Source organism: Chelonoidis abingdonii, chromosome 24, assembly GCF_003597395.2.
Source record: "Chelonoidis abingdonii isolate Lonesome George chromosome 24, CheloAbing_2.0, whole genome shotgun sequence".
NCBI lineage: Eukaryota > Metazoa > Chordata > Testudines > Testudinidae > Chelonoidis > Chelonoidis abingdonii.
Window position 1 is genome coordinate 16,485,821 of NC_133792.1, and position 24,993 is coordinate 16,510,813.

The 24,993-nt window shown below is 41.4% G+C and overlaps 1 protein-coding gene across 2 annotated transcripts in view; it reads left to right on the forward strand.

Annotated features, from left to right (window-relative positions):
- The first annotated feature begins 45 nt into the window (after positions 1–45).
- Positions 46–24,993, forward strand: part of CFAP77 (cilia and flagella associated protein 77) — a 96,757-nt gene continuing 71,809 nt past the window's right edge. The window contains exon 1 of one of the 2 annotated variants that reach the window (XM_075060421.1): positions 46–82. The gene's annotated coding sequence lies outside the window, so the exon portion shown is untranslated. Of the gene's footprint in view, positions 83–158; positions 191–24,993 lie in introns of those variants that run through there. The other variant, XM_032779291.2, reaches the window with a different exon arrangement.

Genomic DNA, 24,993 nt, shown 5'->3' on the forward strand with positions numbered 1-24,993 from the left:
CGGGGAGAGGTGGTGTTTGGCTGGGGTTTCCCAAGCAGCGGCGGGCGCAGACAGCCTGGTGCAGAACCCGCTCATAGCCAAGGTGAGGGGCACCCCCAGCACAGATCCCCATAGAGACCCCCCGCCTGGGTAACTCCAAACACCCACTTTCCCCCGGGACAGCCTGGTGCAGAACCCGCTCATAGCCAAGGTGAGGGGCACCCCCAGCACAGATCCCCCATGGACACCGCCGCCTGGGTAACCTCTACCCCAAACACCCACCTTCCCCCGGACAGCCTGGTGCAGAACCTGCTCATAGCCAAGGTGAGGGGCACCTCCAGCACAAATCCCCCATGGGCACCCCCGCCTGGGTAACCCCAAACACCACTTTCCCCCAGGACAGCCTGGTGCAGAACCCACTCATAGCCAAGGTGAGGGGCACCCCTGGCACAGATCCCCCATTGACACCCCCTGCCTGGGTAACCTCTACCCCAAACACCCACCTTCCCCCGGACAGTCTGGTGCAGAACCTGCTCATAGCCAAGGTGAGGGGCACCCCTGGCACAGATCCCCCATTGACACCTCCTGCCGGGGTAACCTCTACCCCAAACACCCACCTTCCTCCAGACTGCCTGGTGCAGAACCCACTCATAGCCAAAGTTAGGGGCACCTGCCGGCAGAAATCACCAATAGATACCCCCCTCCTGGGCAGAGGGAGACCCCCACCCAGCCTGGGGGGAACCCCTACCCCAAACACCCACCTTCCCCCGGACAGCCTGGTGCAGAACCTGCTCATAGTCATACCCAAGGTGAGGGGCACCCCCGGCACAGATCCCCCATAGGCACCCCCCGCCTGGGTAACCTCTACCCCAAACATCCACCTTCCCCCGGACAGCATGGTGCAGAACCCGCTCATAGCCAAGGTGAGGGGCACCCTCGGCAGAAATCTCCCATAGATACCCCCCACCCGGGCAGAGGGAGACCCCACCCAGCCTGAGGGGAACCCCTGTCCCAAATACCCACCTTCCCCCAGACTCCATAGTGAAGACCCCACTCGGAGCCAAGGAGAGGGGCAACCCTCGTTAGAAACCCCCAGATACAACCCTCCGCCGTCATAGAGCCCTCCAGGACCCTCCTCACTCCATCCTCCACCCTAAGTGAGCAATCCCTTCCCCAGTAGATTTCACAGTTCTGGGGAGAGCATGGTGCAGAATCAACTTGTTTTCAAGGTACTTGGGTGACCACCTCCTTGGAAGACCCTCCATCCATGTCCCCCAAGGATAAGAAAGAGCCCCATGGAAAAGAAAGAGCCACACACATCTCCCAGGGGAACAGAGAGCTAGTTCCTGAACTTCCATTACTGGAGGGGAGGCTCCCTGGTTCCCCAGCTCTACTAAGGAGTCCCCCCACTCAGCAGAAAATTGTCCAGATTACACCACAACCAAAGTACCCTCTTCCTCTCCTACCACCACCAAGAAAGGGTAAATAGCAATCCCAAATTATGTAATAGCAGGGTAAGTTTACTATATGGCTGTGATAAAGACCAGTGACCTTGATCTCCCTAACAAAGTGAAGTTGTTGAGCAGTGACAGCATGTTTGTATTGAATAGAAGAGCAGTCCTTGCTGGTGCAGTTTTAAACACTAGAGAGCAGCATTTAATACATTTATATCATGCAGTGGTGTCCTGCTCTTACTAATGCTGAGATGCAAGTGATCTCTGAAAAATAAACTTTCCAGGCAGAGAAGAGTTGTGAAAATACTTGTTAAAATACAATTACTTACTAATAAATGTTGGTATTTGGCAAAAGCTTTCCATTGGGGTAAACAATTTTAGATCTGTTAATTTTTCAACAATAAACAGAATTTACACTATAACAATAACAATTACAAGAGTACCAGTAAAACAAACACATCTGCCATCCGTACTATAAGCTACAGAGAAAATGGGCTAGAGAGATCATACAGTAACCAAGATAAGGGGAAAATAGTTATATGTACAGGGGTAGAGGGAGCCAATACTGATCCCATGGCCACGAAAACTGGTAACAGTTTTCAGAATGAAATATTGGGAAAGGGGGAGACTAAAAGGAAAGAAATCCCCTATCTATACGGTAGTGAAAGAAAATGTTAATTCTTTCTCTCACGCAAGGAGATTAGTATCTTTTCATTAATAAGCAGGAACAGGGCTTAATGGTCCAAAAATAGTAATGCAATAATAGTTTGCTTTTCTATAATACCTTTCATCTCAGGATCTCAAAGCATTGTACAAATATTAACTAACTGAGCCTCGACACCCGTGGAAGGTAGTTACAGGGAATGCAGAGATCGTAAACTACTGAAATGCAGGTGCCGGATGTGGTAGCTGTTTATCAGCACCTACAACGCTAAACAATAATGTAGGGGAAGAGGTGAAGAAAAATCCTGCATCCAGTTGTAAATTTAGAGGCTGGATTTAGCTTAGCCAGCTATAAGGCCTAAGCTGACATTTTAGCCAGAGTACTAGGGTTAAAACCACTCCTGAGACCTCCAGACTTCTTGGCCATATCAGCTCACCTTATATCTTTCTGAGGTGGATAAATTGAGCTTCATGCAGTTTACTGTGTGTGCCTTTCAGACTAGACCTTAGAAATGGAGGTTCTGTGCGGACACAAAATATCCTAGGGTACGTTTTGTGGCAAGGTTTGCCCCAGTCAGGGCCGGCTCCAGGCACCAGCCGACCAAGCATGTGCTTGGGGCGGCACCTTCTAAGGGGCAGCCAATCTTGGGGTGGTGGGGCAGCGCTCCGTTTTTTTTGTTTTGTTTTTGTTTCAGCAGGGCGGCGCTGGGGGGGGCAGGTTGTTTTGGCTAGGCGAAGCTCAAGGGTTTTTGTTTCGGCATGGCGGCACTCGGGGGGGGTTATTTTGGTGGGACAGTGCTCTGGGGGGTTGTTTTGGCAGGGCAGCGCTCAGGGGTTTTGGTTTTTGTTTCAGCGGGGTGGCAGTCGGAGGAGTTGTTTCAGTGGGGCAGCACTGGGGGGGTGGGTTGTTTCGGTGGGGCAGCGCTCAGGGGGTTTTGGTTTTGTTTCGGCGGGGCAGCACTTGAGGTTTGGTTTTTGTTTCGGCAGGGCAGTGCTTTGGGGGGGGGTTGTTTCGGCAGGGCAGCGCTCAGGGGGTTTGGTTTTTGTTTCAGCGGGGTGGCACTTGGGGTGGTTGTTTCAGCGGGGCAAGGCTGGGGGGTGGGTGGTTTCGGCGGGGCAGTGCTCAGGGGGTTTGGTTTTTGTTTTGGCAGCGTGGCTTCCTGGGGGGAGTTGTTTCGGCAGGGCAGCACTCTGGGGTTTTTTGGTTGTTTTTTTTTGCTTGGGGTGGCAAAAAAGTTAGAGCCCGCCCTGGCCCCAGTGTCCTTGGGCAAAGTATCATTTCCCTCTACTTTTGTGCCTTGTGTTGTGTGTCTGTTACTTACCTTACATTCTAGAATTGGCTGCATTTCAGTACTCTTGTACATACATAATTTGTGCTTTGGGTCGTTTCCCTCCCCCTCCCCCCCCGCACTACCTTAAAATAAGAAATAAGCCAGAAGGACATTCACAAAGCTTGTCTCGATCAGATCCTACACTGTGCCTCAGGCATCTCTTTAGAGCAATTGTAAAAAGAGAGAGATCGTTCATTTAAAAAGGAATTTAACTTTGCCAATGATAGCAGGAAAAGGATTTCGGGGGGCAGGGGGAGATAATCAATTGGGAGTGGGAGGTGTTAGAAAATGAAAACTTGGCAAGTTTGCAGCTGTTCAGGGCTTGTGGGGCAGTGGAGATGGGAATCCCACAGTAAATATCAAACAATGTATCAACGTCTTAACCTGGGGCTTGTAAATTAGGAATGTGCTTATGGTGAGAAGGGGTTGTGAACTGTTATTTCTCATTTAAAAACAATAGAATGGAGAAGGGCACAGCCTATGTCACAAGTGGAAATGGGCCTAAATCAAAATTCCAGAGCAGAGCACTCCCCAAGCTCAGCTTTTCCCTAGTTACAAGTGAAAAATGAATTGCTGATTACATTTTACTTACATATCCACATAAGTTACCACAATGTTGTGCATGGCTGGCATGCTCTCAAGATCATAACTAGAACAACAATGGGTGCTGACTGCACCTCAGAACTGAGGCACAGCACCCCTGGGAGTTCGCTCAAAGAGTGACAGAGATCACAGGCTGCTGAGATGCAGCCACTGGATTTGGTAGCTGTTTATCAACACCTAGCAACAATAAACAAGGATGCTTAGCAGCTTCTGGCAGGATGACTGTACAGTTAGGCTCTTCCTTCCTGGTTACTAAATTCAATCCAATTTGTAATTATTACAAATGGTGTGTGTGATATTTTTCTAGTCTCTGGCTTCTAGCCTTTCCTTTTAGTGCAATACTCAGGAAGAGTTTGGTAACCAGACTTCATCCATTGAGCATTTAGAGATACTTGGAGCTGTTTGAAATTCCTCTCCTGTTACTGCTGTAATATAGTAAACTCTTGCTAAATATACGTTTGCATATATTTATACAAACCCATCGCTGCTGGATCTGAGCACTTTGTAAACCTTCTTGTATGTCTCTTCTTTTGAATGAGACATTTCAGACTAGCCTTTTTCTGTCACCTTTTTCTTCAGTCATATTCATGTCGGTAAAGTTCTGCTTCTGCACAGAAATCACCAAAGCCTGACCTGTGGGGGGCATTCCAAGTCTTTCAGCATTTTCACAGACACTGTTTGTATTACTGTTATGCCTTTTTAAAAAAAAAAATTATTTCAGTGAGTGTCTGCTCCATTCCTCCTCCTGTTTTGAATCTAATTTAAATAGAAGTTATATTTAATTTTGTAAAGCAGTATGAGTAAATTGAGGGCTTGTCATAAACATAAGCAAACAGCAGCTTTGGGACCCTACTCTTGAGAGGCTTCCGCAGCCTGTGTGAGTTCAGCAATATCACTCCTTTGGCAGTGGATGCAGAGCTGAAGGAAACCACTCACCAGCAAATGGCCATGCATACTTCAGTGCTGGGGCTTTTAGCCTGATTTCTCCTCTGCAGCCTTTCTGGAACTTTGGGGCCCTGCACATCATAAGCTCAGCCTTGAGCAGACCTCAGTTTTGTAGGTATGAAAACGTAACTGATTTGCTTTTCCCCCTGGCAGCCACTTGAATTACAGCTTTTGTCCTCTTGATGGCACTGGCAGAATAGCCTCAAGGATCAACCAACTCCTCGAGTCCCAATCCTCAGCCAAGGGCTGGGAAAAAAATGCTGACCTATTAGTGTTCCTCCCTGCAGTACTGTGGGCTTGTGATTGCTTCTTGTTAGAGGATGAAGAGGAGAAGCAAGGTCTGCCTCAGTCAATGCCAAGCCTCTCTTGAGTCAGCAGCATTGAGCAAATTGCAAGCAGTTTGACTGTGTCTGTGTTTTTTCCTCTCTCCTCTTGGGGGCAGCCTCTCCTGCTTAATTTCCTCATTTTACTACAACATACAGTGGTGCCATTCCTACCAATATCATTCAGGTTGTGTCACTGTAGTTAGGGCTTGAGTTCCTTTTGTAATCTCGCCCACCTGAATTCCATGGGATTTATAGTTTAGCCATAAAAAATTAGAGTTTTAAACATGATATAAAAACTTCCGGCCTTTCAGCAATTAAATTTTTTTCTTTCAAAATCAACTTGGTGATTATATAATGGTAGTACAAAGAAAAAAGTAGTTTTATTCATTTTATTTTTTTGCTTGTATCTCAAAACCAACTTCATTTTATAACCTGAAAATCTGAAGGCTTTTAACTCACTGGATCCTTCAGCTATGTTATCAAATGACACTTCCTTTTGTTATAAGTGGAATTTGCCTGGGACAAGATTGTACTACATTTCATCCCTCCCTCCAACTAAAATTTTAGAAGGATTTTTATAAGGACAGATGTTAACAAATCACTATGATTTTTCTGTAACTAAAATGACTCAATATTTTCCCCCTTTATTAAAAAAGGTGTTAAATAATTATGTATTTATTTGAGAGTTAAGGTCATGCTCGGTTAAGGAGTAGCTACCGTTTATTGGGTAAAAGCACTTCTCACAATTAATGCACATGCTTTACATCAAAACAGGTATAAACAGCTAATCTGCTGAATAAATTGTATGTCTACAAAAAATATAAATTGGGATAATCCTGCCACATATGTATCATATATCATAACTGATAAGCATTTGTTACCCAGTACACAACATTATTATAGAGACAAAGCTTCCACTGAAGTCAATTTAAGAACTACAGAACTGGGCTTAGAGTTACATGTGTCACTATGGCTCACTTGATAGTGTTCTCATGGCTCCTCCAAGAAGTCATTTGTTCAACTCTAGCTCCAAGGCCTGAGTTTAGTCACTGCAGAGGAGCATGGCGATAGGAGTCCTGAACTGGTAAAGGAGCAAGCTTTTGCATGAGACATTTTAAAACAGTGCTCTCTGTCTGTCTCTGATATCTCTGCAGGTGGAAATTAAAGATCCTATACTACTCTTTAAAAAGACTTGATGATAATCTTGGTATCTTGGCCAACATTCCTTCAGTAAAGGTCTAAGGCTGATCCTGGGAGTTGAAGTTATATAGCACCTTGCAAAATCAGGTCTTACATTGGCGGAGCATATAATGGTTACAATCCAAAGCTACTTGTGATTTGAGATGTAATTTGAGAGGGACCTAGGGTATGAAATGCACTATATAGAAATCACATATAATGGGTACCAAAGCATGTGCTTAGCTGTAAACCATTTAAAGGGGCACTTTCAAGAAAGGAAGCCCCAGATCTGACTACAGCAGGGAGAAATGTGACCCAAGACACATATTAGTTTGCCTCCATTGAGTCTCATAGAAAAGCCAGATGCAATTTTTTAAAAAAGTTACTTCAGTGTCAGCAACCAGCAGCTTGGGAAACAAGGATGCAAAGAATCAAAAAGGTCAGAGTTGCCACACAGGAGCCCTGTGCAGCTAGGGCCTACTAACCTTGACAGAGCTACTTTAAAAATGCCTAAATATGCTGGCCTCTGTGAATGGGCAGGTCTGTCGGGGTCCCAGAGCTTAGGCTTCCCCACAACAAAAAAACACCAGAGGTTTGCTAACCCTGTAACTGTTCCAGAATCATCAGTCAACCTCCCCACAATCATCAGATTGGCTTAAAAAGCATGAAATTTTAAAAGCAACAGATCTTAGGTTCTTTTTATTTGCCTTCTGTTGTAGCATTTGGGGGCATGGGGAGGTCGTATTTTTAAGCTTTTGTCCACTGCCACAAAGGCTAGAAACTGCCTTTAAACAAAAAATGAAAGCTAGGTTACTCAGGCAATAACTTAAGTACGTGAGCTGAGGCTTTAAAAACAAATAAAATATATCACAAAACTCCTGATAAAATCATGCAAGATGACAATGCTGATCCTATCACCATTAGCCCTGCAGTCACAGTGGAGCAATAATGGATTAAGTAGGGCAGGGAGACTGAACTTCCATTCCTTCCAAGTCAAAGTGAGATAGAGTGGATAAAACTAGCCCTGCTGCTGCCCTTGCTCCAGCAATTCTATGGATACACAGAGTACTTCAGTTTCCAGGATCATCAGTCCAGAACGTTTCGCAGGGGCTCCACCTGCTATGTAGGTATATAATAGGCTGGAACCTTACCCCAACATGGCATTCAGATTTATTTTTTCAAAAAGCCTCAGTAATATTGCTATCAGATACTCCTAAACAATCTGATTGGTTACAGACTAAGGCAACATGGAAAGTCACTCACGGAAGTAATTTTGTTTTCAGGGGCATAAGGGATAGGGAGGAAGAGGACAAGAAAGAAAAACCATATTGCATCAAGTTAAAGTGATAGTATACGCTGCAGAAACCCAGGAAACTAGGTTAAGGAAAGACATTAGCTATAAATATGTGTGGTGGGAGGGAAAGACTATTTATTTCAACTTATAAAATGCACTAATCAAGGCTATCTCTAAGCACACCCGTGAGTAATTGTTGGCCTCTGTTAGCACGCCTGCATCCAGCATCATCATCCTAACAGTTTTTTGTATGTACTGTAATCATCATGAATTAGTTTCTTGTACCTATAGTTAAATCCGATTTCATATCTTCAACCTTCTTTCCTAATCATTCTCTTTTCTTAAGCACTCACTGAATAGTTAGATCCACTTGCCAAGGTAAAACTGCAACTGTCAACTAGTCTCACCAGCACCCTCTGTCTTTGCATGAGCCCCGGTGTTTCAAAGCCAACATGCTCTGCTTAACCTTTGGCCACTTGGTTTCTCACCATTTTCTTGGCAAGAGCAATCACCCTATTAAGCAAACCATACCTATATAGTGCACTGAGATTCAAAACTGCATTGCTGTGCCTTGTGACACTACTAGATTTACACCTTCACACTATTATTTATTTTAGAAATTTCTCCATAATTGTATCAGGGCACATTTACAAAAATTATAAAACAGTATTGCTAGCAACTGGTAAAATAACCAGATCCCTCCTCCTCCTCCTTCTCAGACTAACCTAGGGTGGAATCCTGCAATTTTCACTCATGTAAGGAATCCGTACACAGTTTTATGTGAGTTGGAGGATTGGACTTTAAGTTACTAAAATAAGGGCTTCCTTTTAAAAAGGATCAGCACTACTGAAATTTACCAACATGTTCATAAACAATAACACAGCACATTAATATTCATATGCATGTGAACATAGTGTGTTTGTGAAAGGTGACAGATTGACATATAGTAAAATCATCACTCTAACCACCGAACAGATATAGCATATTCAGCAACAGTTCAAGGTTCTACACACTGCCTCATGTACATGCCTCCCCTGTGACCTGGAGGGACCAAATCTAGGAGTGAAGTGATAGTTAACATAGCAACATAAGAATAGCCACACTGGGTCAGACCAATGGTCCATCTAGCCCAGTATCCTGTCTTCTAACAGTGGCCATTGCCAGATGCTTCAGAAGGAAAGAACAGAACAGGACGATTATCAAGGGATGCATCCCCTGTCGTCCAGTCCAAGCTTCTAGTAATCAGAGGTTTAGGGACATCCGGCCACATGGGATTTTGTCCTTGACCATCTTGGCTAGTAGCCATTGATGGATCTGTCCTCCATGAATGTATCTAGTTCTTTTTTGAACCCAGTTATACTTTTGGCCTTTACAACATCACCTGGTGACGAGTTCCACAGTTGACTGTGTGTTATGTGAAAAAGTACTTCTTTATGGTTGTTTTAAACTTGTTGCCTATTAATTTCATTGGCTGACCCCCCTGGTTCTTGTGTTATGTGAAGGGCTAAATAACACTTCCATACTCACTTTCTCCAAACCATTCCTGATTTTATGGATGTCTGTCATTTCCCTCCATAGTTGTCTCTTTTCCAAGCTGAACAGTCCCAGTCTTTTTAATCTCTCATGGGGAAGCTGTTCCATACCCCTAATAATTTTTGTTGCCCTTTTCTGTACCTTTTCCAATTCTAACATATGTGTTTTTGAGGTGGGGCAACCGGAACTTTGTGCAGTATTCAAGAGTGTACCATGGTTTTGTACAGTGGCGTGATGATATTTTCTGTCTCATTATCTATCAGTTTCTTAATGGTTCCTAACGTTAGTTTTTTTGACTGCCGCTGCACATTGGGAAGATGTTCAAGACTTCAGAACCCATTCAGCCTTTGACCTCTCTGTGGAGGCTGCCAGGGAGAGGGCCAAATTTTTATCCATCACGATCTGGAATCCAGAGGCACTCTAAGTAACTTCCTTTTAATTATCAGTTTTGTTGGTTTAATTTATTGTTCTTTTTCCCAATTTCTGTATTGACTTAGTTATTCAGAACCAATAAATCTCCTGTTTAAAACATCTTAAGGGGCCAAATCTTAGCTTGCCTTAGTAATGTGAGTATTCCCACTCATCTAAATGAGACTACATGCATGAGTGGAATGAGCAGGGTTTGGCCCAACGTCTTTGTTTCTTTGATGCTAATTATTCTATTTACCCAAATTCTCTGCATGTGGTGCCTTTTGTATCTACCAGTCAGGAACACTGAGGATTAATTAGTGTTTGTGCAGCACTTTGAGTCCTAAATATTATGATTACATTATTGCCATCTAAGGCCAATGTTATATTTTTAAAAGTGTGTTCCAGGAAATCCACAGAGTGTAGCTCAATAATTAATTAGATAAATACATTAATGTAGGGCTGGGTCGTTGAGTAATCATTCAACTGGTTTCTGAGCTTTGTTTTACCAATCCACTGTTTTCTAAGGGTTCCCTTCTCAGCATGAACTGATCTAAGTTTTAAAACATAAATTATTTGGTACCCACGAAGCTAAACTCCCAGTGTGCTTCAGTGCCATCCCACATCTTATATGGTCACTGTTGAGATTAATAAGGCATTTCAAAGTAGTAAATAAATATTCTTTACAAATGAAAATGCTGTATTTTTCTCACAATAATTTGAAGGCACATCAGGGTTCAGGCTAGAAACTGACAAATGTGGGTCAGTGGACAGAAGAGTTAGTTACTAGTAGCACATTAAATGAAAAGTTGCTCAGCCAAAAGGATTGCGTAGAGTATATAAAAGAATGAGCAAGGGGGAGTTTTGATCCTTTATGTGAACCAAACAGTACAAATTGGTGAGACCAATAAACCCATAGACATCACAAGACTTTATGTTGGTGAAAATCTCTTGTGTTTATCTGTGTATTGCAATGGAAATGAAGATTCAAAGATGCTTTGATTTAAAGATGCAGTATTGAAGTTAGGCAGTACAATAATAACCATTAGACTGGATTGTTGTAATAGTGTAACCATAATGACAGTGTTGTCATAGCAGAGAACATGTACACTGCCTCTTGTGAGAACCTTCAGTGCTGGGAAATCTCAAAGAAATGAAGCTAAAGGAGGACAGAATGTAGCTGGAAGAGAAAAAAGGTCACAAATGGAGCCATGCGTAAAATGAGGCAGTAATGCCACTAAGTGCACCTGGAGCGGTGTCAAGCTGTAACGTTTGTGACAAACCTAAGTCTTGGACTGTATCGTTTGAAAGATTGAAGAAGCTTTTGGGCTTGCAACCAGTTTATGGCGTGGACCCAAAACCATGCCAAACCAGGGTTGTTGTTTTTTTCTTGGTGTTCTCAGATTAATTCAAATGCCAAGTGAAACTCAGAGGGCGTGAACCCCTTTTAAATAGAGGAGAGTGGTCTTCAAAATCGGCCAGCACCACTCAATTTCTCACAGTTCCTTTTAAAGTGTATTCCCCTCTGCTAGTTCAACCAAATACTTGATGATGCCGCCTCATTCACACACCTTTCTCCAGAGGCAGAGAACCCAGCAGCTTGAAAGCAACACCTTAGACTCCACTAAAAGAAACTCATAAGAACACAATAACAGCCCTACCTACTGGAACAAAAAACCCCAGCACCTCTGGAAGAGCCGGAAGAAAGCAGGCTGAGCATACATTAAAAAAAACCTGAAGAGGCTCAAATAAGGAATTGCAACATCCAGAAGAAATAAGAACTACACAATGGGGAAGGCAAGAAAAATTCTCAAGCACAGAGGTATATTTCTAGTGTCCTGGAGGAAAGTCATAAGATCATCTCTTTATTTTTAGAGGATTTACTACAGTGAAAATAATTTGTCCATCCTTCCATGTACTGGATGGCAGAAGATAGATCAAACCAAATGCCATTACAAAGGTCTTAGGGACCAATTTTTTATTTCAACATTTTGAGAGTGAGTCACACTTTCTTAAAAGGCAAAAACCCCTTACCATGCCAATTCTCTTAGGCTAGGTATTATGTTTATTTATTGTATCTAAAATCTTTGTAATCTTGCAGTGATGATTTAGTTCTCACCTTGGCCATTCGCTCTATATAGATTAGACAAAGTCCTGAATTTTTAAGGATGTTCTGATTTTAACTTTTACAATTCTTTAAAATAAAGTACATTGCATTGTAACTTCTTGTTTGCGTTTGTTTTGATTTAGAATTGATTTAAAGCAACACTGTCAAATGAAACTTGGACCAAAATTTTAGATAAATAAATCAGTGGAAATATATATTCCATACCATGTTTATTTTATACACTTCTACCTTGATATAGCGCAACCCGATATAACACGAATTTGGATATAACGCAGTAAAGCAGCGCTCCGGGGGGGGGGCGTGCTGCGCACTCCGGCAGATCAAAGCAAGTTCAATATAACACAGTTTCACCTATAACTCGGTAAAAATTTTTGGCTCCCGAGGACAGCGTTATATCGGGGTAGAGGTGTATATACATATACTTTAAATACCAGTGGAAATATTTATTTTTAAACAGACACCCCTTCTGTGGTTGCAACCCAAAATCAGAGCACTCAGAACCTGCACTTAGAAACTTGATTAAAAGTAACAGTGAAACTGCTTTCATCAAATTCTCAAGCTAAGAGAATGGCAAATGTTCAAAGTGAGCTAAAGAGTATTGAGTGAAGAGCAATTTGGATTTTTAAAAAAATCTGCTTTCATTATGTTTATTGGGTAACACAGATAAAGAGATTTCTTTGTTTACAGTATGATTTTTAAGCTGACAATGTTCCTTTAAGTTTGCTTTCCTATGACTCATTCAGCTTGCCTCCATGGTTGCTACTGTCCCCTTCCATAGTCCCATGAGACACCGATCAGCTGGCCAGGAGGTGATTGTAAGGACAATAATTACCATGTATTATGGTGTGTTAAAGCACTAATACACACTGAAATGTAAGTTTCCTCTCACATCCAAAAAAAATAATAATGTATCTTCTTTTCTCTTTCTGTCTGTCTCCACCCCTCTCTTCCTTTCCTTTTCCACCCAGAGCTACTGTTATGGGCTCCCTCACTATCTCTGCTTCCATAATCAGAGACATAAAATTGTTATCAGATTAGCCCCAGCAATGAAAAGCACAGTCCCAGATCACACTCACAGTTAGTTAGCATTTAGATAGGCTGGGACAGGGGTCTGTACAATAGGCATCAAAGCTGAACTCTTGGTGCAGCAAGAGGGATTAATTTCTTTAACCAACATGCCTGATCTGGCCTATCTCATTACCCTGCCTTGTCAGTGTCGATGTTAGATTTGATTGAAGATTATACCATTTAGGCCTTTCCCCTGTTTTCCACAGAAATCAGGCCTATTGAATTGCACATTCTTCCACGGGCCCCCGTCAATACTCAGTGGCCTGAGCCTCTAATTCTGCTTCATTTAAACTTCATCAACTTTTCCAATCAAGTGGAAGGATCTGAAATAGGCTCCGTAAGCAGAAAGGCCCTTTTTCCTTTTGTCAGATAATTTATTCTGTTCTCTCCCCCCCGCTCTTCCCCTCTCTCTCTTTTTCTTCTTTTTGCTCCCCTTCCCTGATGCTGAAAATGAGATTACAGTATTTAAATGACTATGATAATCAATCGGGGGACCTTGAGCCAAGATTGAGGTTAATTTTTCTTAGCAGAACAAAGAAGCGTGATGCCTTTGGGGATTTGAAGGTGCAATCTGTGTTTCATGCTTGTGTTTTCCCCCCCTTAAAACTGCAGTTTTAGGAGTCTTTTCTTGTTACTAACTAGGCAGTTGTTGTGATTTTTAACGGAGGCAACCCCTAAGAGAGAAGAAATGTAATTTTGAGCTGATAAACAGCTAACGGCTTTCAATCGACAATTTTAATAGGAAAAAATATCAGTCACATAGTGTGACTACAGATCTAATGGAAGTGCTATCATTTACCTTATTTATTTTTAAACATAATTTGAATAATTTTTCACAGTGTTATAACTAGTAATTACATCCTACATTGTGCTGCTCTAAACTTTTGAATGAATAGCCCTTTCATTCAGCTGAATTCCACACTTTGGCAGCTTTTTGGTACCTGGAAAAAGTTGAGTTCATCATGTTTTTGTTAGCTGGAAATAGGATCACTATGATCTTCCTTAAAACCCACACAGAAATGGCTTATTAAATCAATAGATAATGTATTTTTAGCTGTAACAAGTGGCCCTTCACTCCTACAGCTCTTTCCCCTACCTTCCTTAAGAAAAGGAAAAGAGAAACATGTATTTCTTGCTTCCATCCCAGCTGTCTTGTCAGAACTGTTTTACATGCTGCCACCCAATGTTATCTTTTATTTGTGTCAGGAGAGAGGATTTGACAAGTTCAGTACACAATGTTCATTTGGCAAGGCAAATTTTTCATACCAATTTTGAGTAGAAAATGAAGCCATCTTTCAACAGAATGAGCAACATCATTTTTGGACAGACTTATTATGAGGGGAAGGATTGCAAAACTTTATTTCCCTACACGATCCTGAAAATCCTGGAAATAATACGTTTTGTAAAAAATGTACCATTGTTTCTTGAGGCCATCAATTTGTTTTAGAAATAAAAAATCACCCCGAAATGTAGTCAGGAAAGTGCAACCCCTCTGTGCTAATCAGATGCTGCTGAAATTGGTTGCATCATAGATAATGTGGCTTTTTTCAAATCTTTTAAACTGTCAAAAGGTTGGGAAAGGCAGATTGACTTCAGAAATGTGTCAGCATTCAGCAAGAAGAACATTCATTAATCAATAGCAGTAAAAGATGAGAGAGATTCAAAGTGCCTAAGGAAATTAGGTGCCATGTCGTATAGAATTGCAATGGAATCTGGGTGCTTGCCTCTCTTAGGATCCTTTGAGAATCCCAACTGTAATTTCTGGCTGTAGTAGGAACTGTGAACAATCCCATAAGAGGAAAAGTCTAGTGGTAAATTCTAATGTCATGTGCTCCCCCAACTGTTTGTATCCACCTGTTGTAATTTAGACTGTAAGCTCTATGGGGCAGGGACTGTCTTATTGGTCTGTGTTTGCACAACACTTAGCACCAATGGCATCCAGGACTGGGATTCCTAGGTGCTACCGCAATAGGAATCATAAATAATAAGATAGTAGATAGCTAAATATTTACTAAAGACAAATGTGTGTTTAAAAAGGAATGATCAGAACCATATTTTAGAAACACCTTGCACAGTTTAAATATCTCCAGTGAGGTTTGGATTCATCCCAGTGCACAGGGCCCAACACCAGATCCTACCTGCCATTTAAGTACCACATTAAACAGCTTAGGGCCACATCGTGCTTGAGCTACATGTCGCCACAGGAGTCCACCTTTGGATGTTATGGAGGGCCTCAAATGAGCCCTCCGCAGATGGTGAATTTCACCCCCTGTAAGTAGGTCTGTCACCTCTGTCACTGAGGAGATTGTCATTATAAAAGATGCTTCCCAGCAAAGCCTCATTTGATGCAGGAAGGAAGGACCCTGCTTACCCTTACCCAAAGTAGCTGAAATTGGAAAGATTCAATGCTATTGCAAAGTAAGTTTGTAAATTAACCAATGTACTTATTTAAAAAACATTAAAGAACATATCTTAGAACAAGATTTAATCTTTCAGATTTCCAGTCTTTTCTTGTGAGGGGAGGTTAGGGCTGCTGGATCCTTGTAATTGCAGATCAAGTGACCCACCCCCAACATGGGCTTTCCACACCAGAGCAAATGTCACTCTTTGGGATTCCAATCTCTCCTGTTGTACTGGAATTTTTTCCAATGGCGACATGCATGCAAGTGTAGATTCCTCCATGCTAGGCCCGCTGCACCTGTAAGCCTTTGAGGTTTGATTTTGCTCGCGGGAAATCGCAAGTCCCACACCTCCCACAGTGTTCAATGAGAGTTGAGAGCACTCAGCACATCCCAGGATAGGGCCCTTAATGAATTTCACCCATAATAAAAGAGGAAGTGGCCCATGAATCCTCATCACTATGTACCTGAAAGAGCCCCTCACTTAGCCTCTCCGTTACCAAACTCAATTGGGGCAATGGTTTGCGATGACATTTTCCTCTCTTTAAGCAAATGTTGACTCACCATGGGGGAATTAAAACTCCATTAGATGTTGCCACATTCTACTGCAGACCCTATTACAGTAGTTGAGTTGCAATTAATTGGTTTCCTCAGATATTACTTAATTCAGAGAAGGCGGGGATGGAAAGGAAAGACAAGAGTGATCTAAACAATAATTTCCTAAAATGACATAATCTAAATAAACTAATGAGGTGATTACATAGTTATTAATCTCAATATAAAGCAGAATAAGAAAAAATATTAGGTACATAATTTAAAAAATATAGTAGAGTTAGTATCCACTCTGGTTACAGTCATCCTAAAGCTATCAGCCTGTATATATAAAAATGGATGATGTCTTAGCACATTAATTATATTTTATGCGAAAATCTGCCACTTCAGAGGATAACCAGCCCCTACTTTTGTTCATCTCTATTGTTTGTGTCGCTGTACTATAACTTTCTAATAGCTGAATTTGCGGTGACATCGGCAAATTTGTTGACTTCAGAAAAGTTTTGTTAATTTTGTGTTTTAAAAATATTAGAACACAGTAACAGCAAATGGAGACACTAAGTATAAAAATGTGCTGTCGTTAGTAGTCATTTTGTAACAGTCGCATCTGTAATATATTCCATGATGTGATAGCCATGTCGGTCCCAGGATATTAGAGAGACAAGGTGGGTGAGGTAATATCTTTTATTGGACCAACTTCTGCTGGTGAGAGACACAAGCTTGGAAAAACAAACCTGTCTCTCTCACCAACAGAAGTTGGTCCAATAAAAGATATTAACTCACCCATCTTGTCTCTGTAATACACCTCTACCCTGATATAACGCGACCCAATATAACACGAATTTGGATATAACGCTGTAAAGCAGCGCTCCAGGGGAGCGGGGCTGTGCACTCCGGTGGATCAAAGCATGTTCGATATAGCGTGGTTTCACCTATAAAGCGGTAAGATTTAGGGCTCCCGAGGACAGCATTATATCGAGGTAGAGGTGTATATGCCATGAGACAAATGTCACCTGCTGTTTCCCCCGTGGTATGAACGGTCCCGAAAGCACAGCCTCTTTAGTTGCACAGGGAGAGAGGCGGATCAGAGAAGAGCCATGCAAGAGTGAATCTGTGATGTCACTCACTGAGGACTTCAGAAAAGGGGCCAAATTATGTGGCCAGTGGATCTCCATAATTTGTCCATCCAAGTTACTCTGTACACAGGGGCATTCAGGAGCTGTTACTCTCTAAGGCACCTATCTCTCAATTAGCTGAGCATCCATGGACTATAGTAGTGGCTGCTAAGCAGCTCTCTCACATCCTGCTTCCAGGGGAGCAGGGAGGAGGTTTTGTCTCTTCCAGCTTGTATGCAATTCCTCTGTGCAAGGCTCATTTACTCAGAAGGAAAGCATTTGACTCTATGATAATAAATAGGCCGTATAATATTTTAAAAGATACTATAGGAAAATTATTGAGTGGATGTATCTAATTTTTAATTCAAAGTTTTTACACAAAGTTATTATTTATCACCACCCTCAGTTTTTAGGTGAATTTAGCACTTGTACTCATTGGAAATTGACAGCCCTTGAAACTGTAGGCTTGCAGCTTGGGCATCAGCAGTGCAAGCTTCCCTCACATTGGCCCCTGCAAATATACCTTAATTTTGATGACCAGCCTCTAGTGGCAATAGTTCAGGTTGTGTGACCCATTCAGTCTGTGGTCTGTCTCCAGAGATTGCCAATTAGTGCAAGCTGGGGTGGGGATGTTTGTGGTCTGATCACTGACCAATGGGAAGGAGACTGACACCAAGCTCACTTTTTTTTAAGGAAAATATTTTATTTATTGATTTCAGCTCATTTACATAAAATATTTCAATTACAGGGTCTTGACATGTATAAATACCGATCTTATTAGAACATGAATATTTAACAGCATATTGTATATTGACTGTACAGTGCTGTATCATTTGTTGCCCTTTCTCAAATTATTTAAACAAAACTATAATATTTTAACAATTCCTATTCACTTTTTTAAATCTTTATTGGGAAGCTAAACATTTTCTGGGGTTGGGGTGGAGTCTTGGGAGATAGAAAGAGTGGAAAATTAGAGGAAGAAGGGCATGTAATTCAGTTTTCCTCTTTGTGTGCCCTTCTTGACTGACCAAATTCATTTCACGGAGGCTGCTGAACAACCATAGAGGGTCACCTCTTTCAGCCACTACTGATCTAGGCTTGATTTGAGCTGAAAGGTTCTATTATCCCACTTCCAACCTCTTGAGCCATCATGTCCTCTGGAAAAAGTACTGATTTTATATATAACAAATAAACTTCAAAATACTGATCCTGCTCCCATTGACAAAAGTGGGAGCAGAATTGGGTTCAAATAGACCAAATTCACTTGGTTATTCTCTTCTGTGTGAAACTCATTGTTGGCAATGCTCATTCCTTGTGTCTTGGAAGCTCTACAGTGTCCCTTCACAGGCCCCCCACCACTTCAGAGAAGTTGGTTCTTTGGCCTGGTTTACATTTAAAATTTATACTGGCACAGCTATGTCAGTCAGGAGCAGTGGTGCTGGAAATAGGGGTGCTGCTGCACCCCCTGGCTTGAAGTAGTAATAAGCACCAAATACCTGGTTTCCATTATCAGCACCCCCACTATAAAAAGTGTGCCAGAACCCTGGTCAGTGGTGTGGAAGAGCCACACCCCAGTGACGTGGCTATGCCAACAGAATCCCCAGTGTAGATGCAGTTATGCCGACAGAAGACGGCATAGCTAGTATTGTTTGGAGCGGTGGTGGTGGTATGTTGCCAGAATCCCGCCTCCTGTCAGTGTACATTGCATCTGTGTCAGCACACAGTAAAGTGTTGGGGGAAGGACATATGCAAATCAGTGGCCAGGAATCTTGTATATGGAACACAACAGCTGTGATAGGGGCCCATGTGGTTTTCCTGAGTTGAGGAGGTAGATATCTCTTCAGCCGCCACGCGGAGCAGTGCACAAAGGCTGATTGGCTAAGCTTTACATGGATGAAGTGTATTTCCTGTATAGTTAACCAGTATAAATCTGCTAAGCACCACTTCATTGACACTAAGGCTTGAGCTACACTTAATGTATATTGGCACAGCGATGTTGTCGGGGTGAGAAAAACCACACCCTTCCCCAATATAGCTCTGCCGACAAAACCCCTTCTTTGCCAATAGAAGAGTGCGGCTGTCAACACAGCTAATGTCCCAGGGCGATGATATTCGCACAGAGGCAGAAGAACTCCTGTCAGCATACACTGCATCTACGCTAGGGTGCTATGTGGGCATAGGCCTTGTAGCGTCAACATAGTCTAACTGAATGTGTCCCCATTAAGCAGAATTTTTGGTAACTGTCCCATTTAAACAGCAGTCACTGCCATTTACTAGCATTCTCTTAAATATGCTCCCAAGGGGACTGACCTAGTTAAACAGATTTCCCAATTAATCACACCCAGATTAGGAAGAGTATCTTGTGTAGGCTCGGGACAAACCTTATAGTTAATGTAGAGGTGCAGTTTCCAATATAGTAAACATATATACAGCCTCTAGAAATGCTACATAGGTTGTCTAGGATTTATCCTCCTTACAGGGAGATACTTTTTCATATCTAACCAGGATGTCGGCATCTCTTTAACATCTGAAGAGGGTCCATTGTAGACTTGCAAGGAGTATCAAACAAAAAGGAAGCTGGTACATATTTCCCAGTGACACATCTAGTTAGATCATATTAATTAGAACAGATTTTCTAGAGATAAACCAAAAGCATGCCAAAGCTTAGGCAAAAAAATCTAAGTGCCCAGTGTCAATTATTCCTTGTGCAACTCCAGAGCATCCTTTTCCAGGACCAGGATGCCATTTTGAAGCACCTGAAATACGCAAAGCAGTGTCAATAGCAAGAACTGCTGTAGACAAAAGCAAGGCATCATGGGAAATGCCAAACCAAAATTCCAGGATACAGATTATCGATGGCTATTCCACTAGTGTTGTTCTGAAGCTAATGCTTCAGTGTATTTAATTTTCACCTGCGTTCTTCTGCATCACAGTGAAATTGCTTCAGTTGTTTTTCTGAGACTCTTAGATTACATATCATTATGTATGTGCAGTCAACCTCATTTATCCAAATAAGATGCGGGATATGAAATAATTCAGATAACAGAATTTCTGATAAGCAAGTCATTTTTTAGCATATGTTATACACAATGAACTTGACTTGGTTAAAATAAATTAGTTTTGTGGATTCTCATGATTTGGCTAGCTAAGGTTTAACTGCATTCATTTTCCTTAGCATCAGTGTAGTAAAATGAATCACCATTTTAAGGGAACTGGGTATTTCACACATCCTTGTCTTCAGTCTCACTCCTCATTAAAATTATTGGTCTACTCATGCTGACTGAAGTCAGTGGGAGTTTGGCTACTGACTTCAGTAGGAGCAGAATTGGACTGCATGTTTTCTGTCATCAACATTCTTAAATCTTTGAGGCCACTAGATGAAGTCCAATAATTTTTGTTCATCTTACCGTAAGATGTAACCGTTACAAGGTCTGGCAAAAACACTTGTGAATCTTTCCAATTTAGTTCACCTGTTTGATGTTATATCTCTGAGAATCTAAACTAAACAGACTCCAAAATAAACAGGCATTGGTGCCTAAAACTCCACAGTGAAATATTTAGAATTGCTTAAGTGTTCATAAGCAAACAATATGTTTCTTTAAGGAAAATGTTGAGCAACCCCATTGTTCAATGATTAACAGAGATAATGTTAATTCAAACAGAAGAATCTATATTTAGCTATTCAGGTCAAATAAAGTAGGACACAGGTCTGAATGATAATCTTAATAGTTTAATACAATTTCTTTAATATGGATGAGATTTTTGTGCAGTTTCCATTTCAAGAAATGAATTGTTTGTAATGTAAACGACATTGATGCAAGAGACAAATTGTGACAATATGGCCCAAAGGAAGAGGGACTTGTATTGGTTAGTAAAAATTAGAGATGGTCCTGAGCTGGAACATAGCAAGTGAATTCCCACCAACTTTGGGGAAGTTTAGATATGGATCCAAACATCGCTGCTCAGGTCTGTTTATAATGTGCTGAACAAGAACATTCCCCAGAGCATGAGGACATTTGGATTTCGATCTGATTTCAGGTCAGAACTTAATGATTTGGACCCATCTCTTGTTTACAAATAATAGTCTGTGGGCCACTTATGGCTGCGCAACTGCATTAGCATCACATGAGTGTACCAGAGAGCAGAATTTGTCCTTTTATGCTTGTATTAGCTCTGTGACCACATTTTAGTTAGCTGTTTCAGTATTGGTGAAATGTTACCATATGATTTCATGACCAGCTGTGTTACCTGCGGTCATGTCTATGCAAAAATGAAATCCACCAAGTGCTGACTAGAAAAAGAGAATTGCCTTTTCATAAGATCTGTGTAAATTGTTTATTTTTATGCCACCAAAATTCATAAGAGCCTATTTATGAAACTGTGCCACTCAATACAAACCTGCTCTGTTTTCTTTTCTTCTCCCCACAGGGCTGTTTGTGAGCATCAGTCCTTTTGGTTTGAGAATTTAACAAGTAATTCTAATTTGGGACTTCGGAAAACCTGTGATCCTATCTAGCATGTCGATCCTATCAGATGTGGCTCTGTGCTTTCACTGCACAGAAAACAAAAGGGAAGAAAGAGAACACATGGCAGTCTCAAACTAGAAAGGGCTTTGCTGTAAGAGGATATTGAGTTTTTTTTTTATAAAGCCCAATATTACGCTTGAATTATCCCTGAATAAGGAGAAAGGACATTGTTAAAGAGCCCTAAACACTGACCGTAGTGGATCCCCTTTCTTCCAAACCCTTCAGTGATGTTGTTTTTGGCTGTCATGATTTGGTATTGTATTTATAAGCTGACAGGGTAATCCAGAGAGCAGCAGGAGGGACGGCTGCCTTAAATAAAGCTTTACAATGCTGCTAATTAAAATGATCCTTCCTCTCTCTAATGGCTAATGAGACAGAAAGAAGAACTAGGGAGAGTTAATGAAAATGTTGCCATGAGATTCCTTTCTTTAATTGGTCTTTTTAATGTTTTAATCTCCTTTTGTGGGGAGGGGGCGGATTGAGAAGAATTTTCTTTAAATCTTTTTTGTACAGTGCTGATAGGTGTAAAATCTTAATGTCTGGCCTTTAAAGTGTGTGTTTCTGTATATATTAAGTGCCAAAAACAAAAATTGTGTGTGGTGGTAGTGGTGGTGCACGAGAGGACAGGTTTTGAATTTGAACCGACGTGAGAATGAAGAAATTTGAAATATATTTTAATGCACTGCTTCCACGACTTCCAGGGGGGCTATTTTCAATGCATCCTCACCCCAAGGGCTGAGCCTGTAATATATCTTGAAGAATTGGTACTGGTGCTTGATGGTATTTAGAGGCTTTAGTCATGATGCTCTATTAAATGCAATGTTTATCCCATGAATGTGTCACAGGTCAGCTAAGATGTCAGGAATTCAATTAATATTCCATTTAATAGAACTCTCCCTGCCCTAACCTTTTAATACTATTAGCATGTCCCAGGCCTCTTCCTTGTTAGGTTCAGTCCTCTGACTTTCTGCCCAAGCTAATGCTTCTAGCGATAACAGGCATGGGGAAATTAGCCGCACACACACTAAAAATTAAATTACAGTGGAACCTAATGGATCCAGATTTTTGTACAATATGTAAACTCACCAATATTCAACTCTTGCAAAACTCAGCGATATGGTTCACGGGGATTTCTGTGCAAACTCCTTCCCCACACCCCATTTTTCAGCTTGTATGGGGCTTGCATCTCATGAGTTTCAAGTCCAGATGCCCCCCAAAACTCAGAGAAACTCAACTGAAACTGCCAAATTTTGCATGGTTGTGGGCCAGTGATTTCCACATGAAACCATATATCTCCTCTCTGGCACCTAAAATTCACTCAGAAATAGAGACTTCTCACTCAGTGGGATTATTAATGTGCACAAAGCGTACTCACATAAGTAACTGTTTATAGAATCAGATCTTTAGTTTGGAACTCAGGCAGTTTAGCTTGATGGTGGATTTAAAGCTAATTACAATTGTATATCAACTGGAAGTCACTGTTTTAAAGTGTACCTACACTATATCTCTCTTCCAGCATGCTCATGTTACCCAGTTTTAATGTGGGAAAAAGTTTAACAGAATGAAACCAGTCCCAAACAGTATCAGGATCATCTGTTCGAGCTTCAAGCATGCTTCTACTTTGAAAATCGACTCTGTGAAAGAGGTATCAGATCCTCAGCTGGTGTAAATTGATGCTGTATTGCAGTTAATGTAGTTTTGCCAATTTACATCAGCTGAGGATATGGTCCATTTTTTCTAAAAGCCAGCTCTCTGAACAAGTAATGAAAGAAAGTTAATATTGTGCCAGTATTTTTAAAGGGTTAATAGATGACCCTGGATAATTATAGGCCTGTCAGCCTGACATCAATCTCAGGCAAAATAACGGAATGACTGATAAGGGACTCTATTAATAAAGAATTTATGGAGGATAACATGATTTATGCTAATCAGCATGAGTTTATTGAAAATAGATCTCGTCTAACTTTGGTATTTTTTATGTGATTACATGGGTTTTTTGATAAAGGTAATATTATTGGTGTGATATACTTGCTATACTGCAAGGTCAGAAATCTAATAGAGGGTTCTTCAGTCTAGCAGATAAAGATATAACAAGATCAAATGGCTGGAAGTTGAAGCTAGACAAACACAGATTAGAAATAAGGTGCAAATTTTTAACCATGAGGGTAACTGGGACAATTTACCACCAGTTGTGGTGGACAGGGCTGCTGAGAGAGGGTTCAGGCCCCAGTGAAAAAATTTTTTCGGGCCCCCTTAGCAAGGGGGCTAAACAGGGCCGACGAAGCCAGGGAAGCTGGGCCCCAGGCCCCTTTCCAGACCGCTGGGCCCCGGTAATTTGTACCGGCTTCCCCCCTGTCTCGTCGGCCCTGGTGGTGGATTCTCTATTACTGGAAATATTTGAATCAAGATTGGATGTTTTACTAAAAGAGATGCTCTACTTTACCCACAGCTCTTAGACTTGAAGCAGGAATTAATTCATGAAAGTCCTAGGGACTGTGTTGTGCACGAGGACAGATTAGATGGTCACAGTGATCATGTCTGGCCTTACAGTCTATGCAACTATGAATAAACTCAGGAATCCGAAGGTTGAGCTGGGCTCTTTCCTGTCTGGCACCATCAGCAATAAAGATTCTGCAGTTGGTAATACAAGATCTAGAGTAGAATCCAGGTCCCCCCATCTTTGTGTTGTCTCTGGAGCGCTGACAGGAGTAAAAAGTAGCAAAACCTTAGGCAAGTAAGCAGATCTGGCTACAATGAAGAACGGCTGAGTAAGAAGATGCTTTTCTCACTTTTCAGAGTAGACTCCATTTTAAGAACTCCTCAAGAAAGCAAGATTGCCCTATACTGTGCGAGGGAAAACAGAACTCCATCATGTAGTAAAAATGAAAGAATATTCAAAGGAAACCAATGTTCTAAATTATTCTTTACCCAGCTTGTCTTTACATTTCCAGCACTAAATAGAACAGGGTCCTTTTCAGGCAGCAATTATGGTGACTTAAAACAGACCATATGGGTTACAGACAGTAAGAACACTTGCATGCAGCTGTTAGCAGGGACTCTGCTATTACCACAGCTGTGATTTTAATAAGATTTGTAAGAAGATCAACCAATAAATACAGAGTATGTACAGCAGCTCCTTAGAGTGGAATGAAAATCAGATATTTTCATGCAACATTCATTATTTATGCAGAAGCGGAGATATTTCAGGAACACAGCATTGAACCATGAATGACAAGGCATCTTTCCACAGTGCAGGGTGCAGGAAAATTGCAGTGAAGTTGACAGCTTTTTAATGTAGAGTCGCTATTTCATTGAAATACGGCATGTTGGCATTTTTAAAGTACAAGATGACCTATTTATTAGCTGTGAATCAAAAGAAATTACATGCTAGAAAATAAAATATGGAAAGTTACATGTTTCTTCCAGCTGGTAGGGTCTTTATCCCTCAAAAACAAAGCAGAACCAAAACTGTAAACAAAGGATCAGCGAT